General features: G+C 39.2%; 1 pseudogene; it reads right to left on the bottom strand.

The window, feature by feature from the left end:
• The window catches only part of LOC112073914 (uncharacterized), a 54,177-nt pseudogene that overhangs the window by 678 nt on the left and 38,426 nt on the right, over positions 1–15,073 (bottom strand).

Genomic DNA, 15,073 nt, shown 5'->3' with positions numbered 1-15,073 from the left:
AAACTTACTTGTGTTGTGTTTACTATATTACTAACTACTTGTTGTTTGTGTTACTATATACTAAACTTACTACTAACTACTACTAATACTGTTGTTTGTTTACTATATTACTAACTTACTGTTGTTGTGTTACTATACTACTGCGTGTTGTGTTACTATATTACTAACTAACTTGTTGTTGTGTTTACTATACTTTACTGTTGTTGTGTTACTATACTACTGTTGTTGTGTTACTATACTAACTGGTATGTTGTGTACTATGATTTACTAACTTACTGTGCTTGTGTTACTATACTACTAAACTACTGTTGTATGTGTCACTATATACTAACGACTGTTGTTGTGTTACTATATTACTAACTACTGTGTTGTGTTACTATATTACTAACTACTGTTGTTGTTACTATAACTACTAACTACTGTTGTTGTGTCACTATATTACTAACTACTGTTGTTGTGTGTTACTATATTTTACTAACTACTGTTGTTGTGTTACTATATTTACTAACTACTGTTGTTGTGTACTATACTACTTAACTACTGTTTGTTGTGTCACTATATTACTACTACTGTTGTTGTGTTACTATATACTAACTACTGTTGTTATGTCACTTACTACTAACTACTGTTGTTGTGTTATTACTACTAACTACTGTTTGTTGTTCCTATATTACTAACTACTGTTGTTATGTCACTATATTACTAACTACTGTTGTTGTGTTACGTATACTACTAACTACTGTTGGTATGTCACTATATACTAACTACTGTTGTTGTGTTACTATATTTACTTAACTACTGTTGTTGTGTTACTAATTACTAACTACTACTAATACTGTTGTTATGTCACATATACTACTAACTACTGTTTGTTGTGTTACTATATTACTAACTACTGTTGGGTGTTCACTATATTTACTTAACTACTGTTGTTATGGTCACTATATTACTAAATACTTGTTGTTGTTTTACTATACTTACTAACTACTGTTGTTGTGTCACTATATTACTAAACTACTGTTGTTGTGGTTACGTATACTACTAACTACTGTTGTGATGCTCACTATATTTACTAACTACTGTTGTTGTGTTTACTATTATTACTAACTGATGTTTGGTTGTGTTACTATATTACTTAACTACTGTTGTTGTGTTACTATATTACTTAAACTACTGTGTTTGTGTTACTATATTTACTAACTACTTGTTGTTTGTGTCTATATACTAACTTACTTGTTGTTGTGTCACTATATTACTAACTACTGTTGGTTGGTTACTATATACTAACTACTGTTGTATGTCACTATACTTACTAACTACGGTTTGTTGTGTTAACTATTACTACCTAACTACTGTGTGTGTTACTATATTACAACTACTTGTTGTTATGTCACTATACTAACTAACTTACTGTTGTGTGTTACTATATTACTAACTACTGTTGTTGTGTTACTATTACTACTTTAAACTACTGTTGTTGTGGTCCACTAACTACTAACTACTTTGTTGTGTCACTATATTACTAATTAACTTGTTGTTGTGTCATATCTACTAACTACTGTTTGTTATGTCACTAATTACTAACTACTGTGTTGTGTTACTATATCTTACTAACTACTGTTTGTGTGTTACTGTTATATTACTAACTACTCGTGTGTATGTCACTATACTACTAACTACTGGTGTTGTGTTTCTTATATTACTAACTCTACTAACTTACTACTAATTACTGTGCTGGTTACATATACTACCTAACTACTACTAAACTTACTGTTTGTTGTGTCACTAAAATACTACTAACTACTTGTTGTTGTGTTACTTATACTACTAACTACTGTTGTGTGTTCACTATATACTAAACTACTGTTGTTGTGTTACTATACTACTTTAACTACTGTTGTTTGTGTCACTATACTACTAACTACTATAACTACTGTTGGTTTGTCACTATATTACTAAACTACTGTTGTTGTGTCACTATTACTACTAACTACTAGTTGTTGTGTTACTATACTACTAACTACTGTTGTTTGTCACTATATTACTAACTACTGTGTGTTGTGTTAATTATACTACTAACACTGTTGTGTGTCACTATACTACTAACTACTGTGTGTGTTACGTCTATATTCTAACTTACTGTGTTGTGTCAACTATATTTACTAACTACTGTGTTGTGTCCACTATATTACTAACTACTGTTTGTTGTGTTACCGTATACTACTAAACTACTGTTGTTGTGTTCACATATATTTACTAACTTACTGTTGGTTGGTCACTACTATTTACTAACTACTGTGTTGTGTTACGTGTATTACTATTAACTACTGTTGTTGTGTCACTATATTACTAACTTACTGTTGTTGTGTCACTATTATTACTAATACTGTTGTTGTGTTACTATATTACTTAAACTACCTGTTTGTGTGTGTACTATACTACTAACTACTGTTGTTGTGTCACTATATTACTTAACTACTGTTGTTCGGTGTGTTACATATTACTAACTACTGTTGTTTGTGTCACTTATTGGTTAACTAACTACTGTTGTGCATGTTGTCACTAATTTACTACTACTGTTGTGTGCTGCGTTACTATATTACTAACTACTGTTGTTGGTGTCACTATATTTACTAAACTCTGTTGTTGTTTACTATATTAACTAACTAACTGGTTGTCGTGTCACTATACTACTAAATTACTGTTGTTTTTGTCACTATATTACTAAACTACTGTTGCTTTGTACTTATATTATTTTATTTTATTTTATTTTTTTTAATCTTTATTTAACAGGGAAAACAGACTAGACCTTAAGATCTCTTTTACGGCTTGTGCGCCTGTGTAAAACATGTGTGACATGGTACAGTTTTTAGGGACATACAGACAAGAACATTTCAAAAACATACTAACAATTCAACAGAAACATCACAGGACAACATCATATTGATCCTCCAGTAAAACATTTTAAAATGGGCAAGTGGACACCAGAGTGTCTAACTTAAGTTGGATCGCAGTGTGTTCCATAAAAAGGTGCAAAGAACTGAAGGCAGTCCTACCCAACTCTGTGGAGACCGCAGGAGTCTCTAATGTAATCCACATCTGTGATCTGGTTTTAAAATTAGTACATCTTTGTGGAAATAATGATGATATATATGGAGTTAGTTTTAAAGAAGTGGCTTTATAAATTAAACAAATGAGAGATGTTGCTCTCGCCTCACAGATAGAGGGACCCAAACCCAACATGTTGATATAGGATACAGTGATGAGGTTCTTGTAACTATCACCCGTGGATAAACCTGAGTGCAACAATGGTAAATACATCCAGGGTTTTAATGTGTTTGCCGATGCATGATATAGAAATATCACCATAATCTAAACGGACAATAAAAGTAGCCTGCCAATTTTTTTTCCTATTTACAGAGACAGGACAAGCCCTGTTTCTGTAAAGGATGCCTATGCTTGAATTTGAGCTTTTTTCCCAATTCAGTAACATGTTTTTTAAAAGAAAGCCGATCATCTAAACCTCTACCCCTAGTATTTATATTGGCAGAAGAGAACCTTATTGTTTGGAGTACCATCCAAGCTAGTGATTACCAAACGTGTTTCTAACTGGGAGTTTAGACCTAGAAAAAAAATGACATTTTGTTTCTTAGCGTTTAAACAAGTTTAAGGCCTGTTAAAAGAGACCCCTGTAGTATGCCTAAAATCAGACTCCAAACTGCATTAATCTTGGTCCGCTGTTGGAGCAATAGAGTACATAACTGTGTTCATCTAAATATAATGGAATTTACAATATCTTGACATCATCACCAATGTTGTTTATTATAAAGTTGAGTAACAATAGTGGGCAATTATTGAACCCTGAGGACCCCTTTAAGTAACTGTAGGGGTCAGACTTGACCCCATCGACCATGACGGCTTGAGTTCTATCTTTAAGATAGTCATAAAACATCGGCAGGCATCAGTGCCCCAGTCCTAATAGATGACAGGCTTACTCAAAAGGAGAAGCATGGTCTACAGTGTACAAAAAGCTTTGACAAATCTACAAACACGCAGCACAGTGCTTTCAGTCGTCTAAGGCATTTTGCAATATCATTTACAACAAGCATAGTGGCCGATTGTGGTACTTGTGTTTAGATACTAAAACCAGATTGATTGGTTACTAAGAATACTGTTTAGCAGAATGAAAAGATTGTTAACTGTTTTGTTGACTATAGATTTCTGAGAATTTTACAGGACAGGGAGGCCTTAGAGTGGGTCGATAGTTATCCAAATATACCGTCCACCTCCCTTATGTAATGCCAGCAACAAAAGCTGCTTTCCACACCTTAGGATATTCCTGTCTTAATGGTAGATTAAAAATGTGTGGTTGACTGGACCAGCAAAAATAGGTGCAGCACACTTAAGTAAGTACGGGTCTCAAATTGTAAGCCAGCGCCTAACGGATTTCTTAGTAATCAATGGCACACAGGGCAATTAGACCTCTGCTTTCGTTATTTTCTGGAAACTAAAAACAGCGGTTACCATTTTCAGAGTAACGGTTTGAAGCAGACGAAAAATCAACAACGGCTCAGTACCACAAAGTCCACTTTCCTTTCAAATTAAAAACCAGGCAGAGATGAATGCTTTATTAAAAGCATCACAAATATCATTTTTTCAGTTGAATACAGAAGTCTGATAGGTAATTTGCTTAGGAAGAGAACAGCAGAATTCCCCGTTTCAGTGATTAACGCGTTTTTCCAGAATTACTAGCAGCTAACTAGTAATTGTAAATATGCCTCGTAGCACTGTTATGCAGCATACTAACTCCGGCATAATAGTTAGTTCGCATTACATGGAATATCAAACTCATCTACATACACATAAACTCGATGTAGAAGTACTCGTGTAGCACTACCTCATTCTAAAATACAGTATTAGACTCCGGTGTCACGGTCTATATTAACGGAACTTAATTAATACGTGACACCTAACTCGCCTAGTCTCGATGATCCAAAATCACTCAATTAATAACTAACAGGCGTGTGACTACTGTTGTCTAGTTTCAACAGTCAAAACAAACCGAAAAGGAAAAATGAGTGAGCTACTAACTACTCGCTCTTGTTTGTGTCACGGTTAGTAAGCTTAGTAATAGCTACTTATGTCGGCTGCGACTGTGCTCGCGTTACCTGTAGCGCCATCGTAACTCAGATCTAACATGGTGTCTGAGATATGCTCTTGCTCTACTATATTACTAACTTACTACTAACTGACTACTAACTACTGGTTGTTGTGTTTACTAATATTACTAACGGTAAACTGTTTCGTGTGTACACAGTTTAAATGTCATAAATATCTGACATCATTGTTAAAACTTTATCTGTGTGTTTGTGCACATATAATTTGCGTACAAACTACTGGTGTGTAATGACGGTTGGTGAATTTCTCCTCTCTCCTGTCCTACTGTGGTATAGATAGTGCCTCTAGTTAGTCAAGCGTGGTTATGATTGTTGCTTAGGAGATTACTTTAATTAACTACTATCTCCAGTCTCGTATTCAGATACAGTAGCTGTTACATACTCATAATTTACTTATACATTGGACATCTTGTATTGCTCCTGAGAGATTTACTATACTTACTAACTCACCTTGCACTGCTATATTAAACTTGAAGTTTATCTGTCAATGTTTTATAGTAGAATCTCCTGTGTTGTGGTATAGTAGTGTACTACTTCATATGATACTCTAGCTTAACATGGGTTAGATTATAATTTACATCTGTATGGTGACAAAATCCTATATTTACAAATACTCGATTCTCGTTGTGTGCTTTAAATTAGGCGTATCTGTAAACTACGGTGTTAAATGTGTGTCATCAATTACTACTCATAATACTAATACTGTTGTTGTGTTGACCTATTATTATTCTGAACAATTTGTCGTATGTGTTACTGTGCTATTCTAGATCATTATTACCCTCTAACTACTCATGACATTGTGTGTGTTTGTTGTTGATATCTTAATAATACATACCTAGATCCTCACTGTGGTATGAATCTCGCTTCCGCTCACATATATTTCATCTATATACTACTGTCTCTACTGTGCTCGCTCTACACGTATCTTTATACCATCCAATACTACATTGCTATGTCACAGAGGTAGTGGTGGGCACGTATCTTTCAAATGTGTAATCTATGTTATCTGACTTGGTGTGTGTTAGATATTACGGAGACATCAGAGCCAGCCACATTATAATTTGGTTTTAATATACTACCTATATACACCTAACTTGTGTGTGATGGTGGGATAGTTCAACCTCAGCATAGACTCTGACTAGCAGCAATCTACGTATGTGTAATCTGCTTCTAACTTATGTATTATCCTAAAATCTACCTGTATCTCGTTTAGTTACATTAACACACCGTATACAGAGGGGGAGTTTGTCATGTGTGCATCTGAATTAATGTTGACATAAGAACATAAGTACAGTTATACGTGAATAATGATTCTTTCTAGGTTCGTTCATTAGCTGGTGTGTCCACGTTATATTAGTGATCTCTACGTGTGTGTGTATCTTATAACTTGTATTAAATACTATAACTATGTTTGTTCGCTAGGTTTACATTATATTATCTAACTACTATCACTCACAAGCTCACATGGGTTGTGTCGCTATCTATGTACTCTATGCATGAACTATAAGTTCATTTACTCTACACTTGCTACATAACTGTGTTATATAGCTCGTTAGGTAGTGCTGGCGTATATTACTAACTTACTCTGTGTGTTATGTGTGTAGGCTTCTAAACAGTTCTTGTATCAATGTCATATCTCACAAAATCTAAGAGCTACCTGTTGTTATGTCACTATTAAGTTTAAACTTATACCTCTACATGTGTTGTGTATTCTCATACTCTGTTAAATATATTGTTTTTGAGCAAACATGAGATGCCTTGACTGTGCCATTGATTATGAATAATCAATGTGCATTATTACCCCACATTTACAAGCACACACTCAAGGTCCCATTGTGAGTCCATTAAGGGAAAAGTGATTAGAGACAGGTTTCCATCTTTGTTATGCTCTTATCTCCCTTGAGGTTCTCACAATGAGTAATGACTTGTAGTCGAACTACCTATGAGATCCTCTCTTAACTATCATGTCCGTTTTCGTTGGTTCTACTCCTTTGTTAACATAGAGTTCTACTAGATACGTACACTGTTATATAGTTCTGATGTTATACCTTATTGATTAATCTCTTACTCTCTCATTGGTCGTTTCTCTCCTCATAGTCACCTAACTTGATCTCTGTTTGTTTGTTTTCTCACATAATAATTCACTTACTTATATATTTCTACGTGTGTCTGATGGTTGTCTCCATTTGTATTGCCTCTGTCTTCACATGATTGTGATCAGTCTCATAATAAGCTCTATACTTATTATTTAACTAGGTTGTATATATGTCTAATATTTATATATTTAATAATTTACATCCTCCATACTCACCATGCTTATACTGGGTTACGTCTTATGGGAGTATAAACTTGAGACTACTTGGTATGGTTGTAGTCTTTAAATATTCTGCATAATTTTAAAACATGAATGAATGGTCACTTCAGCAAGTGTGAAAGTCGAATTATTCTTTGTTTATTGTTTTTAATGAAGTTAATACTAATATAATTCACTATCGTGTGTGATTATGTCTACATAAATCTTTGTCGTTACTACAAGCTAGTAATAATTTTATCGTGTCATGTTAGGTATTGTCCAGTAATCCCATATTTTCCTATAAATTGCTAGATATCGTCTGCTGTTATTTTGATAAATTAACATGTTGGTGGAGTGCTCTCGCGTCATACTATCATGTTAGTGTGCTCGTGCTGATGTTCTGCTGTTATTTTGTATTGGGCATGTGTTTCCTGACCTGTTGTTGGCTTGTATGCGTAAGTATAGTTTAACTCTGTTGATATCTATGTTTATCAAATTAATAACTTGGCCTCAAGTGGAACCAAAAGCCAAGGGGCAATTCAAGATCTCACCAGAGCCCTCAGAAATGATGCCCAAAATTGTTTTGGTGTCAGCACTGGTAGGTAAATAGATCAAATAAATACTTAGCCTACTGTACACTCTTCAGTCAGAACATGAGACATGAGTTTGATAGGGAGTGAAACCATGATACTACTTGGCTGTGTGGTAGTCTGCTCTAATAACTAGATCCATAATAACTTTAGTTAGTAGGTAGTCTTCCATATTAACTACTAGGGTCAACAGTGATGTTATACTGATCATGTGTTCATATCATTAACTGTTGTTTGGTGATCTTGATCCTGAAATGTATAGCTTTTAGCTCTTTGCATTCGCTTACATTTTTAAAACTTTGCGGCTATCTTGAATTAGTTTGTGTTCGCGTGTCCTTACTGCATTTATATTAGTGATTGAATAGTATCATGCACATAAGTAAGACCAGAGACACTGGTTTGATCACAAATTCTGGCAATTCATTGAAAGTCAACCCCCGCATAGATAGAACCACAAGTCTATGACATCTGAGTGTATATTTAATGCTACTCTCCATTAATTGTTCCATCTAGGACAAGTCGAAAAACAACCCACTCCTACACGACGTTCCATTCAACATCTTAAGGACGTCGAAGATTTATTTCTTTCAAGGATGGTAGTAGCTGTTGAGTTTGGGCCGCGCTCCCCACATTGAGCGACAGTATCCTATGGCCTGTGTTCCCAATTACGAAAGTTGTTCTCGCAGTCATTCCAGCTAGCCAAGGAATGTAATCCCTTCAATTGTGTTCTGATGTGTATAATGCAGGAAAAATCTCAAAATTTGGAAGGGTCTATTGAGTCCTGGTGTGAAGATTTTCTTTTTACTATATAATAGTCAGTGCACGTACTAATTTGTGATGTGAGACATAATGCATATACTACGACTACTGTTAGTCTCATTGTCACGCCCTTATCATTACACTATACTGTACTCGTCTGCTTAGTGACTGTTAACCTATCAATTGACTAACTTTAGCTGTTAGGTTGTGTCCTGATGCTCACTCTAGCTTACAGATATATTTACTAAACTACTGTTGCTTGTGCTGTTACCATCAACATTCATCCATACACTTCTCACTGTTGATTTATTGATTTACAATATAACTCTCCTGTGCTTTGCTTGTCGATTAGCGCAAACACCTGAACTCATAGTTGTATAAGCTTGTCTCACAACACTACATAACATATATCTTACAAATGTTGTGTTTCAGTAGATATTTTATTGTATCTCCTACATAGGTTGTTATTCCGTAAGTTACTATAGTAGAGAATAAAATTTATCCAACCTCCCAGAATCTCTAAATCTAATTTGAGCCTTATGATTACTAACTACTTGTGTTATGTCCGAGCGTAATTATATTTGAACTAACTTGTTCTGTTTGATGTGTTACTATATTAGGCTAACTACTGTTTGTGTGTCGACCTTCTATAAATACTGTTCTCCACTCTTGTTAGATTTGTAGATTTTACATTCTATACTACTCTCTCACTGTACTGTTGTTATGTCACAGCTATATTTCTATCAGTGGTTGTGTTTAGCATATTTATTCACTTTACCTCACTGTTGTAGTATGATACAACTATATACTTAATTCAAAACTTACTTCTGATTGTGTGGTGTCACAGCTTATATTACTACTACTGTTGTTAGTGTCTTACTTGTCCATTCTCAAGATACTGGACCATAACTACTTGTTGTGTCATCCGTGCCTTACCCCTATAGGTCCCCATTCATCTCTTACACTCAACTAAGATGTTGTTCATGTGTTTATCTGATACTCTCTTTTGTGTAGTGTCATCATATTACTACTGACGGGAGTGTCTGTCTTTCTACTCGTATATTTACTGAGTGTTGTTGTCTTCTACTCAAATATTGTGACTAGAAACTACTGTTGTTGTGTTTACATTATAGTCTACTGCTTGTCTGTGTGTTCTTACTCATACTCACTAACGTGCTGAGGGACTTTAATCTCTACGACCTTAGATCCTCAATCTCACCTCTCTCCCCTGAACGCTGCGTTAGGCTAACTTGCAGCGCGCACATCAGATACTCAAAACATACTTGCTCCGATTTTGTCCTTATATATGGACTGTAGGTGTTCTCCTGAAAGCTGGATACTCACCATTTGAACACACACTTCCTTGGGGCACCACACTGGGATCAGAAAGAGACAAGTGGGAAAAATACAGCATAGGTCTCTCTTTCTCGCAAAGACTGATGAACACTAGTGTTGATGATGGCAGACGATCCTTAACGGCCCACCAAACATGGAGCAGATAGGCTCGTGACATCCATGCTTTGTGACAAAATAAAATCCACATGATGGTATCTGTGTGTTAGGGAGATGACGATGCAAGTAGAGATAATGGTGTGTGACCCTTTACTTACGATGGATGTTGATGTGTTCGGAGACTCTCACTCTAGTATCTTGCCCAGTGATTACCCTTCTCTTCTTCTTCATCCTCTCATACCCTCGCAATGATAGTGATTAGATCTAGGTAATTCGCTAGATCATACATTCGTCAGACCTATAAAAACGCGGTGTCGCTTTGTCTCAATTTTCTCACCAAGTGATCTCTCCATTCATTAACACATTCATGATCGTGCTGCAGCAAATCGCGAAGATGACGTGGGAAGCGTTTAACGCCCAACAATGCAAGCCATCAGATGCGCAACCTGGTTTATAAGTTAGCACCCAGGACCTGTTTGGCTCTCCTAGATACACCAATAGGACACAAAAAGTCCCTATGTGCTACTCTCATTTTAACCGTTCTTCCGTCTTGTGACCCATTGTAGACAGACCGTTTCCTCTACGCTCCATCTCTCACAGTTGGTAGACCACGCGATTGTAGTGATATCTCATGTGTACCGGGCAGTAAGATATCGCGCGGCGATGCCCTCATAGCGCTTATAATTAATAATGAGGTAGTGCTAAGGACAATGCACTCAATCGACGTCTTTTCTTCTTCTTGCCTTGTGTGTGTGTAGTGTAGTATCAGTTTGTGCACAGTTGTATGTGTTAGTGTATGTATATAATTGTCCGAGAACACTTCTACTCGGAGTGTCGCGTACATGTGTTCATTATTTTGTCTGTGTTTTTTTCGGGCAGTTGAAAGTGTTGTTGACTTCCCAGTGGTTTGATTTGGTCGATGTGTTGTTTGTGTGTGATGAGCGCTTTGTGTGTGTTACAGTCCCCAGTTCTATTGGTTTTTTGATAAGTAGTTGTGGCGTGTGTATGTGTGTTGTGTGTGTGGACGTGAGCGATGCTCAAGATAGTTGTTGGTGGTGTGCCATGTCCAAGGTCTGCTCCTTGGTGTTATGTCGTTACTTCATGATTCTCTCAGGCCTTTTCTGTCCTGATTATGGAAGTGACTATCTGTGCGACGCGTATTCAGATACAATACAGCCTATAATCCTTGGTAATGGTGAACGGAACACCATCAAGTATCTGGTACTTCTCTCCGAATAGTTCTCTTTTCGTCTCTGAACTGACCCTGTGGTAAATTAGTAGCACTGTTGCTGCAGACCGACCATCAAGATGTCGTGATGGCGGAACGCCACGTCGATCACTGGTGTCTTATGGTAATCTGAGGGGGTACCATTTTAAATCACCAAACAGACGCCCTGATCTAGAACACAAGCACGCCCCGCCCCCCCACAACACACACACCACAACATAGATATCGTATACTACGAGCTGTGGCCCCCAGATGTGTTGTCGCAGATGCCTTCTCTCTTACCTCTCAACACGACCAGGTCTTATGCACTGAGAGTTCCCAGCCACCATCTCTCATCTAACTCAGGAGCCCTTTTGTCCTGCTGTTTGAACCTCCCTCATGCCTGGGTTTGAACCTTTGTTTGATCTGTTCCCTTTTTTAGATAGTTTGTTGTACGTGTGGGTGTGTGTGTGTTGTGGTGTGTGTGGGTGTGTGTGTGTGGTGTGTGTGGGTGTGTGTATGTGTGTGTGTGGGTGTGTGTGTGGGTTGTGGCGTGTGGGTGTGGTGTGTTGTGGTGTGTGTGTTGTGTGTGGTGTGTGTGTGTGATTGTGTGTGTGTGTTGGTGTAGGTGTGTGTGTGTCTGTGTGGGTGATGTGTGTGGGTGTGTGTGTGTGTGTGTAGTGTGTAGTGTGTGTGTAGTGTGTGTATGTGGGTGTGTGGTGTGGTGAGGGGGGGCGTGTTGTGTGTAGTGTTGTGTGTGTGTGTGTGTGTTGTGTGTGTGTGTGTGTGTGTGTGTGTGTGCTGTGTGTGTGTGTGTGTGTGTTGTGTGGGCGTGTGTGTTTAGTGTGGTGGTGGGTGTGTGTAGTGTGTGTGTGTTGTGTGTATGTGTGTGGGGGTGTAGTGTGGGTGTGTGGTGTGTATGTGTGTGTGTGTTTGTGTGTGTGTGTGTGTGGTGTATGTGGTGTGGTGTGTTCTGTGGTGTGGTGTGGGTGTTTGATGTGTGGGTGGGTGGGTGTGTGGGTGGGTGGGTGGTGTAGTGTGTGGTGTGTGTGTATGTGTGTGGGCGTGGTGTAGGTGGTGGGTGTGTGTGGGGGTGTGTGTGTGTGTGTGTGTGTGTGTGTGTGTGTGTGTGGTGTGTGTGTGTGTGATGTGTGTTGTGTGTGTGGTGTGTGGTGTGTGTGTGGTGTGTGTGTGTGTGGGCGTGTTGTGTGTGTAGTGTGGTGTGGTGTGTGTGGTGTATGTGTGTGTGAGTGTGTGTATGTGTGGGTGTGTGTAGTGTTGTGTATGTGTGGGGGTGTATGTGTGGGGGTGTTATGGTGGGGGGGGGTGCTGCGCGTGCGTGCATGCATGCGTCTTGGTTTTTCTATCCTTGTGGGGACCTGAAATCCCCAAAAGTCCCCACAAGGACAGAAAACAAGGACAATTCTCCCCCTTGGGGACAAAGGCTATTTTAAGCTTAGTAGTTAGGGTTAGGGTTAAGGTTAGGGTTATGTTTAGGGGGGTTGGGTTAGGGTTAAGGTAAGGGTTGGGGTTAGGTTTAGGGTTTGGGTTTAGGGGTTGGGTTTAGGGAAAATCATTTTAGGTCCGCACAAAGATAGAAGAACAAAACGTGTGTGTGTGTGTGCGTGTGCGTGCGTGTGTGTGTTTGTGTGTGTGTGCGCGTGTACTGAGCTATTCTCTGCTCTCCTGTTGAAGCATCAGTTTATCCCCACTGGGAAATATGAACTGTCAGCTGTAGTAATTGAATGAATCACTTTGCGGTGGTCTGTGCCTATGCACAGTACAATTAGAATATATTGTTTCCTGAAACAGTTTCCATTGAGTGTGACCCCACTGTAAACTCTAGGTTCTMGAATGAAAGCTGTTCCTTTGTCAGGAAGGAAATCACATCTATTTGTGGAAGCACTGATTGGTCACACGGGTCAAGAGCTGCCCAATCACAGATGAGATATAACCTTCATGAAACAAACAAAAACACAACTCAAGAAGTGTGTTTTGAGTTTGCTGTGAAGTGCATCAGCTGCTCTACAGGACAGTAGTTGAACTCTATCTCAAAACACACCTGTTTCTCCAAAAGTAGACCTCTGTTTACCTGAGACTGAAGGACCCTCTTCCTGTMTGAAAGGACCAAACTCCGCTCCAACACAAAAGGCAAAAAAAGAGAAAGTCTCGCTAGTCGCCACACAATGCAGATACCCGCCTCCACAGTTTACACAAATCCTGAATGAAAACAGTATTCTTTGTAATCTTATCTGGGTGATGATGATGGAGCGTGGCGCGGGGGCGGGTTGTAACCGTGGCTCCCAGCAGGCTGTATTATGACTGGGCCTGAAGACTGGCTCCTCCAGCTCCTGTCATAACCTGATTGGACGGTGAGCCAGAGGGAACAAACAGAGCAGCAGTAGGAGTGGAGCCACAGAGAGAGAGGAGCCTGCTTATTATGGACACACATGCTGAGCACGAGACAGAAGGTCAGAGGTACATTCATGCCTAATCACAAACAGCTGTGAAGTCAAGCAACACAGACAGATAGGTAGGGTACAACTTGGGTTGGGCCTGTGAAAGACCAATAAGTGGATTTCATGTATAGATTCTAAGGGGTCCAATGGTCAGCATGTACGAGATGCATGCAGGGCATGGTAACGACATGGGCATAGCAGGAGACATGACAGGCAGAGAAGACAAGCTTAGGCTATGAGCGCACACGAACAGACAGGAGGACAGACATGGGCCATGAACCGTACCATGCCAAGGCATGAGACAGGCAGGCATGCAGCAGAGACAGGCAGGCAGAGACAGAACGGCAGGAAGCAGAGGATGTCCAAGACAGGCAGGACAGAACAGGCGAGGAGAGAGCCTAGGTACAGGCAGCAGACTCAGGCGCGACACAGGCAGAACACAGGACCAGGCAGAGACATGCAGGCAGAGACATGCAGGCAGAGACATGCAGGCAGAGACATGCAGGCAGAGACATGCGGCAGAGACATCAGGCAGAGACATGCAGGCAGAAGAGACTGCAGGCAAGAGCATGCAGGCAGAGACATGCAGGCCGACTGACTGACAGAAGGAGTCTCTGCTTCACCTGCTGTGCCAGAGTCAAAGGTTATCACTGTGGTTTCGCCTTCGATAACAACTGTTTAGATCTGGGTTCTTAAAACCATTTCAGCTCCAGACCCAAATGAGAAAATGTGACGCCCGTGACCAAATGTCTGTGACCCAAATTGTCCTCCATTGACCCAAATTAAGAAGAAATAAGTGTGTGATTAATAGATGTAAGTCTCAATAACTCGCCACTCACCTCTAACATGCCCAGGCCCCACCTTTGGGTCCCGACTCATAGTTTTAAGAAACCCTGGTTTAGATGCATCGACGCAATAGAATGCAGCCCAGATGTGCAGCCGATCGCTCTCCATCGCCTCTCTCTCTCTCTCCCTGTCCTCTCCTCTCGTCATCTCTCTCTTCTTGCTCTTCTCTGTCTCTCTCTCTCTCCCCACCCTCCTCTCTCTGTCTCTCTCTCCCCTCTTTCTCTGTCTCGTCTCTCTCTCTCTCCCGCTCTTTCTCTGTCTCTCTCTCTTTTCTCTCTCTCTGTCTTTTC

The sequence above is a fragment of the Salvelinus sp. IW2-2015 genome, unplaced genomic scaffold (genome assembly GCF_002910315.2).
Source record: "Salvelinus sp. IW2-2015 unplaced genomic scaffold, ASM291031v2 Un_scaffold2417, whole genome shotgun sequence".
Taxonomy (NCBI): domain Eukaryota; kingdom Metazoa; phylum Chordata; class Actinopteri; order Salmoniformes; family Salmonidae; genus Salvelinus; species Salvelinus sp. IW2-2015.
Note: the sequence above shows the minus strand (reverse complement) of the source record. Positions and strands in the feature narration are given on the sequence as shown.